Source organism: Dendrobates tinctorius, unplaced genomic scaffold, assembly GCF_039654945.1.
Source record: "Dendrobates tinctorius isolate UK_male_01 unplaced genomic scaffold, ASM3965494v1 ptg000473l, whole genome shotgun sequence".
Lineage (NCBI taxonomy): Eukaryota > Metazoa > Chordata > Amphibia > Anura > Dendrobatidae > Dendrobates > Dendrobates tinctorius.
Window position 1 is genome coordinate 1,207,290 of NW_027362135.1, and position 17,895 is coordinate 1,225,184.

The 17,895-nt window shown below is 49.3% G+C and overlaps 1 long non-coding RNA gene across 5 annotated transcripts in view; it reads left to right on the plus strand.

Annotated features, from left to right (window-relative positions):
* Positions 1-14,367, plus strand: part of LOC141077918 (uncharacterized) — a 43,075-nt gene extending 28,708 nt beyond the window's left edge. For 4 of the 5 annotated variants that reach the window (XR_012227619.1, XR_012227616.1, XR_012227618.1 and 1 more), the window contains 2 exons: positions 12,944-13,291; positions 13,446-14,367. This is a non-coding gene — a long non-coding RNA (uncharacterized lncRNA). Of the gene's footprint in view, positions 1-7,512; positions 13,292-13,445 lie in introns of those variants that run through there. The other variant, XR_012227615.1, reaches the window with a different exon arrangement.
* The last annotated feature ends 3,528 nt before the right edge of the window (positions 14,368-17,895 follow it).

A 17,895-nucleotide genomic window follows, 5' to 3' on the forward strand; every position in this document is an offset into this window, starting at 1 on the left:
AAAAGTTGTTGTCCAGTTCGTCTCGAGTACGATGGTACCCCATATGTGGTGGTAAACCACTGTTTTGGCACACGTCGGGGCTCGGAAGGGAAGTAGTGACATTTTGAAATGCCGACTTGATGGAATGGTCAGTGGGTGTCATGTTACGTTTGCAGAGCCCCTGATGTGCGTAAGCAGTGGAAACCCTCCCCCCCACAAGTAACCCCATTTTGGAAACTAGACCGCCCAAGGAACTTATCTAGGTGTGTGGTGAGCACTTTGAACCCCCAAGTGCTTCACAGAATTTTATATTGCCCAGGTGTGAAAATAATCACTTTTTTTTGTCCAAAATTTTTTTATTTTTTTTTTTTTTTATGCCACCTATCTTTTATTTTTCCAAGGGTAACAGGAGAAATTAGACCCCCAAAGTTGTTGTGCAAATTTTCCGGAGTATACTGATACCCCATATGTGGGGGTAAACCACTGTTTGGGCACATGTCGGGGCTCGGAATGGAGGGAGCACTGTTTTGACTGTCTGACCGCAAAATTGGCTGGATTAAATGGTGGCGCCATGTCGCATCTGGAGACCCCCTGATGTGCCTAAACAGTGGAAACCCCTCAATTCTATCTACAATCCTAACCACAACACACCCCTAACCCCAATACACCCCTAACCACAAGCCTTTCCCTAATCCCAATGCCAACCCACCCCTAAACCTATTCCTAACCCTATTTCCAACCCTAACCCTATTTCCAACCCTAACCCTATTTCCAACCCTAACCCTAGCCCTAATTGCAAAATACAAATTTTATTACATGTGCCTTCCTATGGTGGTGATAAGGGGGCGGTGGTTTCCTTATTTTTATTTTGATCACTGAGAGTTTATCACAGTGATCAAAATTTAAAAAAAAAATGAATCTGCAGCTGGGAAATGCTGGCAGGCGCATGCGCCCGCCTTTTTCCAAGATGGCGGCACCCATGCAGGAGGGATGGTGGGACACTGGGAGGCAAAGCGTGACATAGGAGGTACCGGGGAGGGTGAGGGGGGGATCGGACAGTGGGGAGGTACCGGGGAGGGTGAGGGGGGGATCGGACAGTGTGGGGGACAGGAGGGAAGGGGAGGGGAAGTAGATTGTGACTGCGTGACCCATCGCTGCAGTCAGTCCGTGGCAGGGGCCGATCGCCCCCACCAGCCGTGTGTGTGGGGGGTCATGTTAGTGTCTCCAGCCATGTCTGATGCTAGCGCAGCATCGGCCATGGCTGGATTGTAATATTTCATCAATTTTCATTGATGAAATATTACTATCGCTCTGACTGTTAAAAGTGAAACAGCCAATCAGAGTGATCCTAACCACATGGGTGCAAAGCCACCCCCCCCCTGGGCTTAACTGCATGTTGTCCTGTATCTGCGGGTCGGGTGATATTTTAGTGACCCCAGTCACCCGACCCGCAGGAACGCTAGTTATAGCATGATGCCTATGGGGCACGTCAGAAAAGGGGAAGCATATGAGCCTATTTTATCCTCTGTCTGCTAGATTATTGGACTCTCATCTACTTGGACACTCATCCTGTTACTGAACTGCATATCTGTTCTGGACTATTGTATCCTCAGTGTGGTGGATTGTTGATGGACCTTTAGGTTTTGGCCTATAATAAAGGTCTTGGGATTGTTCACACTTCCCTTGCTCTGTTGATTGTGTGGTATTGGAGAAGGGCCCCATGACAACTGGTGGCAGTGGTGGGATAAACAGAGTGTAGCCCAATGGAGAACCACCCACAGAATGAGTACAGAAATTGGACTGTATCCAGCTTACATGAGAGCCAGAGACCTGGCCCTGAATTACCAGGGACTGACTAAAGAATCCTTAATTGACCTACTGGTGGGCGCTAGCCCAGCCACCTCCTCCCAGATGTCTGAATGATGAGCACTGGAGACAGGGATCTTCATCCAAAAAACCCAGTGGTTCATGTGGTGTGAAGAAGAGATGGTGGTTCTGGGCCCAGGCGTCTCTCAGGAGTACAAGGAGGAGGCTGCCTGACGGGCACAGCAGAGATGTGAAGCAATGTAGCTTGAAACGGGGAGTAACGCAATGTGGAGTGTAACCCCAACGTTCCTGGAACCTGTACGCATCACTTGGACAGTGTTTAAGCTATTTGATGAGGCTTTAAGAGATGTTGAGGGGTTCTTCAAGGTTTTTGAGTAGCAGTGTGCTGTGGTGGAGGTTCCCCACTCTTACTGGATGCATTTGTTAGTGGGACTCCAGAATGGTAGCATGGCGGTGGCTTACCAAACCATTGATGCACAGTGGAATTGGCATTATAACATTGTAAAGTGGACCATCCTGAATTACCATGCTATCACCCCAGACTCATAGAGGGCCAAGTTCCGAGACTTCCCATGCACCACAGGGGGATCATTTAGGATTTATGCACGTAAGATGTCCCAGGCATGTCGGAGATGGTTGGAAGCAGAAAACACCTTTACTGTGGAATATGTTATACAGGTGTTCCTTATAGAACGCTTTCTTGCCAAGTGCCCCGCAGAGGTACGGGAATGGGTCTGGGAGCGCACGCCGTGTACCGTGGATAGAGCTGCCGCCCTGGCTGATGAAGCTCTTACTATCCGACCGCAATGGCGGAGGCTTCTGGACAATGAACCACGGCCTGCTCCCGTGCCCCCCTCCCCCTCCAATTATATCTGCCCTTTGTCATCGGCTTGCAACTAGGTATAATCATGCCTCACAATCCTAGGCCCCAACAGTTTTGACCACTACCTGGGGGTATCACAGATAGATGTTATGGGTGTGGGCAACCTGGACATTTGCAGTCTGGCTGTCTTTCAAGGATTCAGAGGGAGCCCCAAGCAGACCCACCTCATCCAGTGCATCTTGTACACTCCATCCTGCCTGAGGAAGAGCTACCACGACCCTCACCAGAGTGGACCACCGACCACTGCATCATAGATGCCCATCCTGGAGTGTACGGACTCCAGCCTTTGGCCTTTAGCTACCCAGAGCAACGGCAACACCACCTGCAGGATGTCTTTATTGATGGATACAAAGTGTCAGGATTTAGAGAAACTGGGGCATTCTTGACTATCGCTGACCCTTGTGTGGTTTGAGCCGAGGCAATTCACCAGGGTCTGAGAATTCCCATTGTCCTGGTGGGGGGTGCCTGCAAATGTATACAGCGAGCTTCTGTGCATTTGGATTATGGTTGTGAAGAAAAACTGTGTTGGATTGGAGTCAGGGCCGGATTATAGGCGGGGCTCCAGCCCCGGGGCCCCCACCACAAGAGCTTCTAAGGGGTGCCCCACCACATTCCTGCTGGCTGCTGCAATGGCACTCCATCTTCTCCCCACCTAAAAGTCAGTGACCGTGGGGGCGGCATTATGTTTTATTGCTACCAGCAGCATCTACAAGTAGCGTGAACGCTGATGCTGCTGGTAGCGTGCAAAGGCTTGTGATGAGATCACAGGAGGTAAGGTGTCAGGGCCCCCGATCATGTGACCCCTGTCTCCTCCCCTCCTGTGACCTCATCACAGGTCCTGTGCGCACAGCACAGAGCACTGAGAGCAGCCATGTATGTGGAGTGCGGCTCTGCGGGTGGAGGTCGGTGCTGGAGGCTCCATTATTCTCTATGTGGAGTGCGGGTGGAGGTCGGTGCTGGAGGCCCCATTATTCTCTATGTGGAGTGCGGCTCTGCGGGTGGAGGTCGGTGCTAGAGGCCCCATTATTCTCTATGTGGAGTGCGGCTCTGCGGGTGGAGGTCGGTGCTGGAGGCTCCATTATTCTCTATGTGGAGTGCGGGTGGAGGTCGGTGCTGGAGGCCCCATTATTCTCTATGTGGAGTGCGGCTCTGCGGGTGGAGGTCGGTGCTAGAGGCCCCATTATTCTCTATGTGGAGTGCGGCTCTGCGGGTGGAGGTCGGTGCTGGAGGCCCCATTATTCTCTATGTGGAGTGCGGCTCTGCGGATGGAGGTCGGTGCTGGAGGCTCCATTATTCTCTATGTGGAGTGCGGGTGGAGGTAGGTGCTGGAGGCTCCATTATTCTCTATGTGGAGTGCGGCTATGCGGGTGGAGGTCGGTGCTGGAGGCCCCATTATTCTCTATGTGGAGTGCGGCTCTGCGGGTGGAGGTTGGTGCTGGAGGCTCCATTATTCTCTATGTGGAGTGCGGCTCTGCGGGTGGAGGTCGGTGCTGGAGGCTCCATTATTCTCTATGTGGAGTGCGGCTCTGCGGGTGGAGGTCGGTGCTGGAGGCTCCATTATTCTCTATGTGGAGTGCGGCTCTGCGGGTGGAGGTCGGTGCTGGAGGCTCCATTATTCTCTATGTGGAGTGCGGGTGGAGGTCGGTGCTGGAGGCTCCATTATTCTCTATGTGGAGTGCGGCTCTGCGGATGGAGGTCGGTGCTGGAGGCTCCATTATTCTCTATGTGGAGTGCGGGTGGAGGTAGGTGCTGGAGGCTCCATTATTCTCTATGTGGAGTGCGGCTATGCGGGTGGAGGTCGGTGCTGGAGGCCCCATTATTCTCTATGTGGAGTGCGGCTCTGCGGGTGGAGGTTGGTGCTGGAGGCTCCATTATTCTCTATGTGGAGTGCGGCTCTGCGGGTGGAGGTCGGTGCTGGAGGCTCCATTATTCTCTATGTGGAGTGCGGCTCTGCGGGTGGATGTCGGTGCTGGAGGCTCCATTATTCTCTATGTGGAGTGCGGCTCTGCGGGTGGAGGTCGGTGCTGGAGGCTCCATTATTCTCTATGTGGAGTGCGGGTGGAGGTCGGTGCTGGAGGCTCCATTATTCTCTATGTGGAGTGCGGCTATGCGGGTGGAGGTCGGTGCTGGAGGCCCCATTATTCTCTATGTGGAGTGCGGCTCTGCGGGTGGAGGTCGGTGCTGGAGGCTCCATTATTCTCTGTGGAGTGCGGGTGGAGGTCGGTGCTGGAGGCTCCATTATTCTCTATGTGGAGTGCGGCTATGCGGGTGGAGGTCGGTGCTGGAGGCCCCATTATTCTCTATGTGGAGTGCGGCTCTGCGGGTGGAGGTCGGTGCTGGAGGCTCCATTATTCTCTATGTGGAGTGCGGCTCTGCGGGTGGAGGTCGGTGCTGGAGGCTCCATTATTCTCTATGTGGAGTGCGGGTGGAGGTCGGTGCTGGAGGCCCCATTATTATCTATGTGGAGTGCTGCTCTGCGGGTGGAGGTCGGTGCTGGAGGCTCCATTATTCTCTATGTGGAGTGCGGCTCTGCGGGTGGAGGTCGGTGCTGGAGGCTCTATTATTCTCTATGTGGAGTGCGGGTGGAGGTCGGTGCTGGAGGCTCCATTATTCTCTGTGGAGTGCGGCTCTGCGGGTGGAGGTCGGTGCTGGAGGCTCCATTATTCTCTATGTGGAGTGTGGCTCTGCGGGTGGAGGTCGGTGCTGGAGGCCCCATTATTCTCTATGTGGAGTGCGGATCTGCAGGTGGAGGTCGGTGCTGGAGGCCTCATTATTCTCTGTGGAGTGCGGATCTGCAGGTGGAGGTCGGTGCTGGAGGCCCCATTATTCTCTATGTGGAGTGTGGCTCTGTGGGTGGAGGTCAGTGCTGGAGGCCCCATTATTCTCTATGTGGAGTGCGGATCTGCGGGTGGAGGTCGGTGCTGGAGGCCCCATTATTCTCTATGTGGAGTGCGGATCTGCAGGTGGAGGTCGGTGCTGGAGATTCCCCATTACTGGGCAGAGGGGGCAGTAACCTTTTCAGAGCTGAGACTATCTTGGTGCTTTTTTGTTGTCACTTTCTAAGAATCATAGCATTTTGTTCCTTGTACATGTGACCCAAGTATGGAAAACAGGAAGTAACAAAACACATATTGCAATGTCCCTTTCCTGTCCCCACATACAGTATAATTTTCCCACAGTATCACGTCCCCACATACAGTTTAATGTTCCCACAGTATCACCATCCCCCCACATACAGTATAATGTTCCCCACTACCGTCACCCCCACACAGTATAATATTCACACAGTATAATATTCCCACAGTACTGCCATCCCCCACACAGTATAATGTTCCCCCAGTACCGCCATCCCCCCCATACACAGTATAATGTTCCCCCAGTATCAGCCCTTGGTTTATGCAGGACTCTGCTGTCTGTGCTGGTTCTCATCGTCCTGGATGAGGTGAAGTTTGGGTAGGATCAGGGAGGGTTTACAGGGTGGATATAGCAGAGACGTGTGTACAAGGTGTACGGAGTGGAGCCGTGTGTGTGTATGAGGTGTACGGAGCAGAGCCGCGAGTGTGTGAGGTGTACTGAGCGGATCGCATGTGTACGGAGCTGAGCCCCACGTGTGTGTATGGAGCGGAGCTGCGTGTGTGCAAGGTGTGTGGAGCGGAACCGCATGTGTACGAGGTTTGCGGAGTGGAGCCATGTGTGTACTGAGTTGAGCAGTGTGTGTGTGTGCAAGGTGTACAGAACGGAGCTGTGTGTATGAGGCATAAAAAGCGGAACCGTGTGTGTATGATGTATGCGGTGCCATATGTGTACAAGGTGTATGGTGGGGAGCATTCATACCTCCCAGCGAGACAGTCCCGATTTTGAGAGAGATACTGCCCCGGCTGGGATCTTACTTTTCGTGCGGACACAGGAGTACACGGCGGAGCCCCTAGGAGCACTTTAAAATTCGCATGTGACGTTCCACCGGAAGTGACGTGCTAGAAGCTGCCCGGAAATTAGGTAATTTCAGGAGGAGATTGTGACGGAACCATGGAGGCACTTTAGGGAAGGCTTCAGATCCATCACCATGTCCTCCTCCAACAGCGCGGACAGCAGGATCGCCTTGAACTTGGGGATGTCGGCCATGTGAGCGGATCGTTATATTTCCTGCATCGGGAGGCTCAGGTGGGCACTACAGTGGGAGCCGGGCTGCTATAGTATCTTTATAGAATCTTTCTATCTCTGTTTCTTTATCTCTCTAATCTTTTTTTTTTTTTTTTTTGTTTTTTTTTTTTTTTTTCTCTCTCTCTCTCTCTCTCTCTCTCTCTCTCTCTCTCTCTCTCTCTCTCTCTCTCTCTCTCTCTCTCTCTCTCTCTCTCTCTCTCTCTCTCTCTCTCTCTCTCTCTCTCTGTTCTTTCTTTCCATTCTTTCTTTCTCTCTCTGTTCTTTCTTTCTCTGTTTTCTTTTTTCTCTGTTCTTTGTCACGCCTCCTCTCCTGTCACGCCTCCTGTCCTGTGGATCTCCTCTGCCTGCTCGCCGCGTTCACGAGCATCGTGCGCCCGCCGCCTGCTGTGTACCCGCCAATCAACTCTGCAGCGCCACGGTGATTAACCCCCTTGCCTCCAGGCTTCAGCTAGCTATATATTGATCGGGGGAGCTGTATGCGCGAGAGGGGAGCTGTACATTTGGGCCTGTATACCTGGAGGAGGGAACTGTATAAAGACGAAACATTGGAGAACTGTATTACCTGGGGGGGGGACAGCTGCCTGTATACCCGTTGGGGGGGGAGTTGTATTCCCATGGGGGGGAAAGCTGCCTGTATACCCTTGTAGGGGGCAAGAGCTGTATACCCTTGCGTGGGGGGGGAGCTGTACTCCGGAGATAATACAATAGAGAGCATATTGTTATACAGTAGTTAGCAACAATTGCTGCCGGTGAAAACTTTCCCTTTCTGCATTTTTATTATTCCTTGGCTGTCTTAACATTGGGTTCAATAAAAAAATGTGAGTAACTCTTTCTGTCTATAATTGGACTGCTTTGAGTTATCCTGGACTGTATCTCTATTGTAGTACTGTAAACCTGAATGTGGCAGAACAAGAGGATAAGATTCGATTGTACATCTGAGTGCTACAGTTCGCGCTCTACTGTTATGGCTAAAATGTTAATGATATGGGGGCCCCCACCAGATTTTCTGCCCAGGGGCCCCCACCAACCTTAATCCGGCCCTGATTGGAGTTATGGGAGGACTTCCTGTAGATATCCTCCTTGGGAACGACATTGGGGAGTTACAGTGCCAATTTGTGGGAGCAGCCACCCAACTACAGGAGGTTTAAGCACTACATCATCCGTATCTCACCAGGGAGCAATCCCCATGAATCGCATCAGTCGGTAAGCGATATGTTTGCTGCTACTACATTGGGAGAGTCTTGGGACAGAGCGGAGTCTTTGAGAGAAATAGAGGGTGACACTACCTTAGCAGCCCTTAGGTGAAAGGCAGAAAATGGGCACATGGGAGATAATGGGGATGGCTTCACTGAAGAAAACTGACTGCACTGTTGTGTAACAAAGGTCATTGACCAGGACAACCCTGATGCAACGACCAGGCAACTCCTTGTCCCTCAGAAGTACAGGGCACAGCTACTCTAACTGGCCCATGACATCCCCTTGGGTGGGCATCAAGGGAGGAAAAGGACTGAAAATTGACTTGCCTAAAGTTTGTACTGGCCTGGCATCTTGCACTCAGTAGCCAATTATTGCCGCACCTGCGATGTGTGTCAGCCAATGTGTCATCTGGGAGCTCGACATAAGGTACCCCTGCAATCCCTGCCCATAATTGAAGTATTTCAACGTGTAGCTGTCGACATCACAGGTCTTCTGGCCCACCCCAGGTGGTCTTGGAAAAAATATATCCTGACCGTGGTGGACTATGCCACTAGGTATCCTGAAGCTTTGGCCCTGTCCAGTTTTACAGCAGTAAAGGTAGCCGAGGCCCTTGCTACCATCTTTACCCGTGTAGGGTTTCCTAGTGAAATATTATGGGCTCAAGGCCCTCAGTTCATGTCATATCTGGTCCAGTCCATATGGCATACCTGTGGTGTTAGAGCCATTCACACCACCTGCAGACCAATGTACTATGTGAACACTTTAATGGAACCTTGAAAAATGTGGTAAGGGTTCTTGCTGATGTTGAGAGACTGGGAAAAGTACCTGCCACATCTCCTTTTCGCCTATTGGGAGGTTCCCCAAGAGTCCACAGGGTTCTCTCCCTTCAAACTACTGCTTAGCCAGAAGGTCTGTGGACCTCACTCTTCTGAAAGAACATTTAATTTAGAGGGAGAGATTTCCGATACCAGAATGCCCATCGTTCCCTATGTTTTAGAGTTAGAGACTTTCTCCCAGCTAGCTACTTTGGACTGGCCATTTGCTGATGTTCTTTAGACAAACCAAAAAATCTTGGCATGACCATAATGTGAGGAACTGGGAATTAATGGAAGGACAACAAGTGCTCATGATAACTTCTTCCCCAGCCAATAAGCTTCAAGCAGTGTGGGAAGGCCCTTATCAGGTTGTCAAGAAAATTAATGAGCCTAACTATGTTTTGGCTCTGGACTCTAGTAGTCGACAACAGAAAACCATCCACGTTAACATGCTGAAAGACTACCATGACTGATGTCTGCCTGGTCTAGCTGTCTGTCAACCCCCTAGTGATAGCGCCGGCAATGAGTGTCGCTATGATCTTTTCTATGCTGCCCAAGTGGGAGGATCACAGGAATAAGTCCCTCTGGGCTCCCATTTATCGGATATACAAAAGGACGATATTTTTGCAGTACTGAGGGCTGCTGCTTTCCTGTCAATGCTGGGGACGACTACTCTCATCAGCCACCATGTGGAAACCCCCAGACAATGCTCCATCCAGCAGGCTGCCTACTGGATTCCAGAGGCTGTTCAAGGTATGATAAAAATGAACTGGAGGAGATGAAAAGACTGGGAGTTATTCATCCATCTCAGTTCTTGGGCCTCTCCTGTCATCCTAGTCCCCAAGAAGGATTGTACGACACGATTCTGTGTTGATTACAGATGATTAAATGATGCTACCAAGAGTGTTGCTTACCTCATGGCCAGGATTGGTGATCTATTAAATTGTCTGGCCAGTGCCCAAATTGTGACCACGTTAAACTTGAGCAAGGGGAACTGGCAGATATCCCTAACGGAGGGCGCTTGGCCTTCCTTACTCCATTTGTGTTTTTTTGAGTTCCTGAGAATGCCCTTTGGGATGTAAACTGCTCCTGCTACTTTCCAGAGACTGGTTGGTTGTTCTAACAGTCAATCTATGTCAGGACTTTGCCTGTGCTTACTTGGATGACATTGCCATTTTTAGCACCGCCTGGGAGGAACATCTTAAACACTTGGGCATAGTGCTAGACTGTATCCTTACTGCAGGACTGACCATTCACCAAGATAAGTGCCAAATAGGGTCCCACCCCCTACTCTATGCCCAAGGTATTGCACCTCAGCCATCCCTAAGGCCTGAGCCTCCCAAGGTGGAAGCCATAAGCAACTAGTGTAGAACCCAGAATAAAAAGCAGGTACTTGCATTTTTAGGAACTGCTGGTTACTATCGCAAATTAGTTTCTAACTTCTGCACCTTGGCTAAGCCCTTAACCGACCTGACCCGCAAGAACATGTATCAGATTGCGACATGGACGACTGCATGTAAGGATGCCTTTTCAGCATTAAAGACCGCCCTCATCACTGCTCCTGTCTTGGCTGCCTCTGATTATAAGCACAGGTTCCTTGTGCAGAAAGATGCAGCCACCTTTGGAATTGGGACAGTACTTGGCCAAGTGAATGCCACCCGAGAAGAACATCCTGTTGCTTTTGCCAGTTGGAAACAACTGGATTGGGAATTTGACTATGCCACTATTGAAAAGGAGTGCCTTGCCATCGTATGGGTGCTAAAAAATATTGCAGCCATACTTGTATGGCAGAGACTTTACAAATGGTACAGACAACCCCCTCACATGGCTGAAGCGCGTATCTGGGGAGAATGGAAGATTGCTGTGGTGGAACTTATCCTTACAATCCTACAGCTTCTCCATCCAATATAAGCAGGGAAGCCAACACCAGAATGCTGTTTGACTGTCTCGACAAGAAGAACCATAGGATCCCCAGGCTGACCTACCCCTGCCACTGTACAAGTAATTATAAATGATTTGATCAATGTGGAGTAAAATTAGCAGGCCAGAGGCCTGTCTAGACCTCATGGCATGGTCTCTTATTATGGGGTGAGAGGTTGTGATGGGCTATGTGGATATCATTTTGTATATATTTTGATTTCGCTGATTTTGGTGTTTTTCTTGTTGCTTTGTATGTCTACAGCCTGACTGTATGTATGTCTCTTGATGACCCCCTGTAGTTTCTGAAGCCACAAGGCTCCTTTGTCATATCTGGGAGTCCAGAAAATCACCCCAACTTGTCTGACTACCCCTGGACATAAGGAGGGGGCTGTGGAGGACAGGGGCTGGACAAGTCAGTTTGTGTGTGTGGTGATGATCATGTGAAGACGGCACATCAGAGAGAGAAAGTGAAGCATATGGACCTATTTTATCCACTGTCTACTATATTATTGGATTCTCATCTCCTTTGACATTCATCCTGTTAGTGAACTGCATATTTGTTCTGGACTATTGTATTCTCAGTGTGGTAGATTGTTTATGGACCTTTTGGTTTTGCCTATAATAAAGGTTTTGGGATTGTTCACACTTCCCTCGCTCTGATAGTGTGGTTTTGTAGAAGGACCCCGTGACACCCATATTTTCCTTTAGATTAAGCCCAAAGACTCTTGAGTGTACACTGAATTAAGAAAAGAAATGATTTGTGTTACTACAAACTTTATTCACTTGTACAGCGCCATTAATTCCATAGTGCTTTACATATATCAGCAACACTGTCCTCATTGGGGCTTACCCATCGGTATGTCTTTGTATACTATAAACACAATATATAGACTACATATGCACCATTACAGTGGTGTTCACACCTTTTGTATTTACAATATCTATACATAATACATATGAGAAATAGATGCTATTACACCGATGCAGTCACCTTTCTGTACTATATAGCCAAACACACCATTTACCTTTTATAGTATATTGTATTGTGCAATATTTGTTATAATTGTTTTATCTTTCTTCACAGGTAGAATGCTTTAAAATGTAACCAGGGCTGATAACTGCTGTTTTTTTCCTTGTATCTTGTTTGTGTATTAAATGTCTTTGGCTTAACTGTAATCACTCTTTCCACAAATAAAATGTAGTGAAAGTTTTACGTGCTTGTTTGCCTCTAGTATAGTGATGGGGGTGTAGTGTTTCTCGAATATATTCAGATGCTAAATATGGCCAAATTTATCTGCTATCAATGATAATAAATGCATGTTGCAGCAGTAGCCGCATCCAAGATGCCTTGTAAAGGAAGATGCACTATTCTGTACACAGATGCTGCAATTTCACCCAGATATCCCGGCAGTATCCTGGATGCTAGACTCATCCACACACCTGCCGCAGCGATGCTTGTATGACTGTCTCTGCCCTGCTAATGGTAGCTTCAAGTGTCCCATATGCTGCCTCATTTGCTTCAGCTGGACAACTATGGTGCTTACTGGTAGTACTATCCCATTGTGCAGTATTGACAATTGGTGTCAAAAGTGACACCAACAAATGCTACACCCCCACTGCTGATCTATAAGTGTGCATGCAAGCTTACTCAGTCTGCTGCCATCTTTGTATGCCATAGAGGTATGAGAGATGGCCCACAAGGGTATGGGAGGGAGAGAGAAATTGCCCTTGGGGTTGGTAGAGGTGACCAGCACAACAGAACCTGTCTGATGTGATGGAATTGGTCCCTCATCACTGTGTTAATGAGTTGGGGTAGGGGTTAGCGGTTAAGGTAGTTTCACATTTGCGTGTTTTTGCGCAGCCTCTTGTGAGCACTTGAAATGCAAACAGCAAATGCATGTAAGCGCCGCAATTTTTAGATGCTTCAGTGTGTGTGTGTGCATGGTGCCAAAAAACAGTGTTTGTATGCTTTTCCATGCAATTTTGCATGTGTTTGTATTTTAGGTGTATGTGTTGTCTGTCACATTTCACAGGATGAAAATCCTAGCAAAAGTCTTGAAACAGACTTCACAAATGGGACACCAGTGGGCATGTTATGGGAATTCTTTATAATAGACCCTGTTAACAGCTGAAGTATTCCGATTTTTTGCTTCTTCCTTAGTCAACATGGATCTGTGCTGGAAGAGTTTCCCTACAACTTGAATCTGGACATTATTGCTGGCAAGCAAATGTAAAAGTCAGACACAGCACAAAGGGGGGTGGAGAGATAGCAAAGATGGCGGCAGTGACGTTTTTGGAGACATCTGATTATTGAAGTCCATGAGAGCTGTGAAGCGTACCACTTTCCACAGTGAGCTTCAGGGAAACCTAGTGAAATTGAGTGACTATACTTGGATGTCCCAAGAAACCTTCATGGATTTGCTTGCTTGTGTTCAAGGAGCCATCTGGAGACAGGACACAAGCTCTGTTGTGTGATTCCTCCTGAGGAATGGCTCCTGGTCACATTAAGGTGTGTAATATTTAGCAAGCAATGTCTGCATAATTGTTTTGCCATGTACGATTTTTAAGCATGCATAATTATTGTAATGCGATGTTGTAATATTTTGTTGGTTATTTTCCATGCTTTGCCAAACTATTACTAATTTTTGTTCTTTCTCTGGCAGTTTCTGGCTACTGGAGAAACCCTTTCTTCACTTCACTTCCAGTACTGGCTTGGAATGTCCACCTTGTCAGGAATATTTGTGGATATCTGCTGGGCATTATGGGACCTTCTCTGGTTAGAATTTATGACCCTGGCCACTATGGAAAAGTCGATTTGATATTGTTGAAGAATTCTGGACAGTCTGCAATTTCACCTACTTTTTGGGTGTGTTGGATGGGAATCCCATATGGATAGTTAAACTGAAAAGAACTGGATCTGAGTACTATAACTACAAAAGTTTTTGTTTTTTTTACTGTAGTCATGACCATTGGAGATGCGGACTGTCTGTTACAGTGGACATTGGGGCATTTGGCCAGGGGAATGACTTGCAGGCTTTAAAAACTTTGCCATACAACCTACAGCCCATGTCCATGATTTTAATTTCCCCTTTCCATGGCCTCGTCTCCACACTGAAGGTCTGCCACAGCTATTTGTGATGGTTTGGGATGAGGCCTTTAAAATGTGCCAAAAGCTGCTGAAACCATACTCCAGCTGGGACTTGGACCACACAAGATAAATATTTAATTACAGACTGACCAGGGCACGAAGAACTGTAGTGTGCTCTTGGGATTTTTGTCTCCAGATTGTGCATTCTTGGCACAGCCATTAATCTAAAATTGGAGGCAGTGCATGATGTGGTGAAGGAGTGTGTTATTCTACACAATTTTGTGATGGCTAAAGAGCACTCTAACTTTGAACTCGATGAACCAGCTGCAAAACCATTGCCTGAATTCACTCCGCACACTCTCTGGTCCCTCATTTGGCCAACTTCAACTAATGACCTATTTGTGGCCTACTTTAGATCTCATGTAGGATGTGTAGAATGGCAAGATAAAATTGTGTAAAAATGTTGTCTTTTGTTAATAAACCAGTTTTGAAACCTCTACTGAGTGCACTCTGGTTTTTATACATTCCATTGCTTTAGTCATGTCCCCAGGTGTACAAGTGATTTTAGGATGCTGTGTTTTGTGCATCATGAATGTACTAGTACTGTGGACAGGGTTAGGGTTATAGTGAGATATGAAGATTTTGGTGCTTGAAGGGTGACTCACAGAGGGTATGGGTTAGGGTACGTTAGGGTTATAGGGAGATACGAAGATTTTGGTTTTTGAAGGAGGACTCACAGATGGCTGTCGCAAAAACATGCCATAGGGTTATAGGGAGATACGAGGGTTAGGATTATAGGGGGATCCGAAGATTTTGGTGCTTGAAGGAGGACTCACAGATGGCTGTCACAAAAACATGCCTTAGGGTTATAGGGAGATACAAAGATTTTGGTGCTTGAAGGAGGACTCACAGATGGCTGTCACAAAAGCATGTCATAGTCTCTTCAATGTAAGAACATAGGGTTATAGGGAGATACGAAGATTTTGGGGCTTGAAAGAGGACTCGCAGATGGCTGTCACTAGGGTATGGGTTAGGGTAGGGGTTAGGGTTTACTCAAGCGTGGGATCCTGAAGGGTTAGGGTTTACTCAAGCGAGGGATCCCGAAGGGATCCCGAGTCGTGGGTTAGGGTTTACTCAAGCGAGGGATCCCGAAGGGATCCCGAGTCGTGGGTTAGGGTTAGGGTTTACTCAAGCGAGGGATCGGTTAGGGTTATAGGGAGATACGAAGATTTGGTGGTTGGGGTTGGGGTTAGGGTTGTGGTTAGGGTTAGGGTACCTTAGGGTTAGGGTACCTTAGGGTTAGGGTACCTTAGGGTACCTTAGGGTTAGGGTACCTTAGGGTACCTTAGGGTTAGGGTACATTAGGGTTAGGGTCAGGGTTAGGGTACCTTAGGGTTAGGGTACCTTAGGGTTAGGGTACCTTAGGGTTAGGGTACGGGTTAGGGTACGGGTTTACTCAAGCGAGGGATCGGTTAGGGTTATAGGGAGATACGAAGATTTAGGGGTTTGGTGGTTAGGGTTGTGGTTAGGGTTAGGGTACGGTTTAGGGTTAGGGTACGGGTTAGGGTTAGGGTACCGTACGGGTTAGGGTACGGTTTAGGGTACCTTGGGGTACGGGTACGGGTTAGGGTACGGGTTAGGGTACGGGTTAGGGTACGGGTTAGGGTACGGGTTAGGGTTAGGGTACCTTAGGGTTAGGGTACCTTAGGGTTAGGGTGGGTTAGGGTTAGGGTACCTTAGGGTTAGGGTGGGTTAGGGTTAGGGTGGGTTAGGGTTAGGGTACCTTAGGGTTAGGGTGGGTTAGGGTTTACTCAAGCGAGGGATCCCGAAGGGATCCCGAGTCGTGGGTTAGGGTTTACCCGAGCGAGGGATCCCGAAGGGATCCCGAGCGAGGGATCCCGAGTTAGGGTTTCTATACTTCCCCATTTCCCTGCCCTAAACCTAACCCTTGGGGATTGGGCTGGATCCCCAAGGGTTAGGGTTAGAGTAGGGATTAGGGTTTCTATACTCCCCCATTTCCCTGCCCTAAACCTAACCTTAGGGTTAGGGTTGGATCCCCAAGGGTTAGGGTTAGGGTTAGGGTTTACTCAAGCGAGGGATCCCGAAGGGTTAGGGTTAGGGTTAGGGTTTACTCAAGCGAGGGATCCCGAAGGGATCCCGAGTCGTCGGTTAGGGTTTACCCGAGCGAGGGATCCCGAAGGGATCCCGAGTCGTCGGTTAGGGTTTACCCGAGCGAGGGATCCCGAAGGGATCCCGAGCGAGGGATCCCGAGTTAGGGTTTCTATACTTCCCCATTTCCCTGCCCTAAACCTAACCCTTGGGGATTGGGCTGGATCCCCAAGGGTTAGGGTTAGAGTAGGGATTATGGTTTCTATACTCCCCCATTTCCCTGCCCTAAACCTAACCTTAGGGTTAGGGTTGGATCCCCAAGGGTTAGGGTTAGGGTACGGGTTAGGGTACGGGTTAGGGTACGGGTTAGGGTACGGGTACGGGTACGGGTACGGGTACGGGAACGTTAGGGTTAGGGTTAGGGTACCTTAGGGTTAGGGTACGTTAGGGTTAGGGTTAGGGTACCTTAGGGTTAGGGTACCTTAGGGTTAGGGTACCTTAGGGTTAGGGTGGGTTAGGGTTAGGGTACCTTAGGGTTAGGGCGGGTTAGGGTTAGGGTGGGTTAGGGTTAGGGTACCTTAGGGTTAGGGTGGGTTAGGGTTTACTCAAGCGAGGGATCCCGAAGGGATCCCGAGTCGTGGGTTAGGGTTTACCCGAGCGAGGGATCCCGAGTTAGGGTTTCTATACTTCCCCATTTCCCTGCCCTAAACCTAACCCTTGGGGATTGGGCTGGATCCCCAAGGGTTAGGGTTAGAGTAGGGATTATGGTTTCTATACTCCCCCATTTCCCTGCTCTAAACCTAACCTTAGGGTTAGGGTTGGATCCCCAAGGGTTAGGGTACGGGTTAGGGTACGGGTTAGGGTACGGGTTAGGGTACGGGTTAGGGTACGGGTTAGGGTACGGGTTAGGGTACGGGTTAGGGTACGGGTTAGGGTACGGGTTAGGGTACGGGTTAGGGTACGGGTTAGGGTACGGGTTAGGGTACGGGTTAGGGTACGGGTTAGGGTACGGGTTAGGGTTAGGGTACCTTAGGGTTAGGGTACCTTAGGGTTAGGGTACCTTAGGGTTAGGGTACCTTAGGGTTAGGGTACCTTAGGGTTAGGGTACCTTAGGGTTAGGGTACCTTAGGGTTAGGGTACGGGTTAGGGTACCTTAGGGTTAGGGTACGGGTTAGGGTACCTTAGGGTTAGGGTACGGGTTAGGGTACGGGTTAGGGTACGGGTTAGGGTACGGGTTAGGGTACGGGTTAGGGTACGGGTTAGGGTACGGGTTAGGGTACGGGTTAGGGTACGGGTTAGGGTACGGGTTAGGGTACGGGTTAGGGTTAGGGTACGGGTTAGGGTTAGGGTACGGGTTAGGGTTAGGGTACGGGTTAGGGTTAGGGTTAGGGTTAGGGTTAGGGTTAGGGTACCTTAGGGTTAGGGTTAGGGTTAGGGTTAGGGTTAGGGTTAGGGTTAGGGTACCTTAGGGTTAGGGTTAGGGTTAGGGTTAGGGTTAGGGTTAGGGTTAGGGTTAGGGTTAGGGTTAGGGTTAGGGTTAGGGTTAGGGTTAGGGTTAGGGTTAGGGTTAGGGTTAGGGTTAGGGTTAGGGTTAGGGTTAGGGTTAGGGTTAGGGTTAGGGTTAGGGTTAGGGTTAGGGTTAGGGTTAGGGTTAGGGTTAGGGTTAGGGTTAGGGTTAGGGTTAGGGTTAGGGTTAGGGTTAGGGTTAGGGTTAGGGTTAGGGTTAGGGTTAGGGTTAGGGTTAGGGTTAGGGTTAGGGTTAGGGTTAGGGTTAGGGTTAGGGTTAGGGTTAGGGTTAGGGTTAGGGTTAGGGTTAGGGTTAGGGTTAGGGTTAGGGTTAGGGTTAGGGTTAGGGTTAGGGTTAGGGTTAGGGTTAGGGTTAGGGTTAGGGTTAGGGTTAGGGTTAGGGTTAGGGT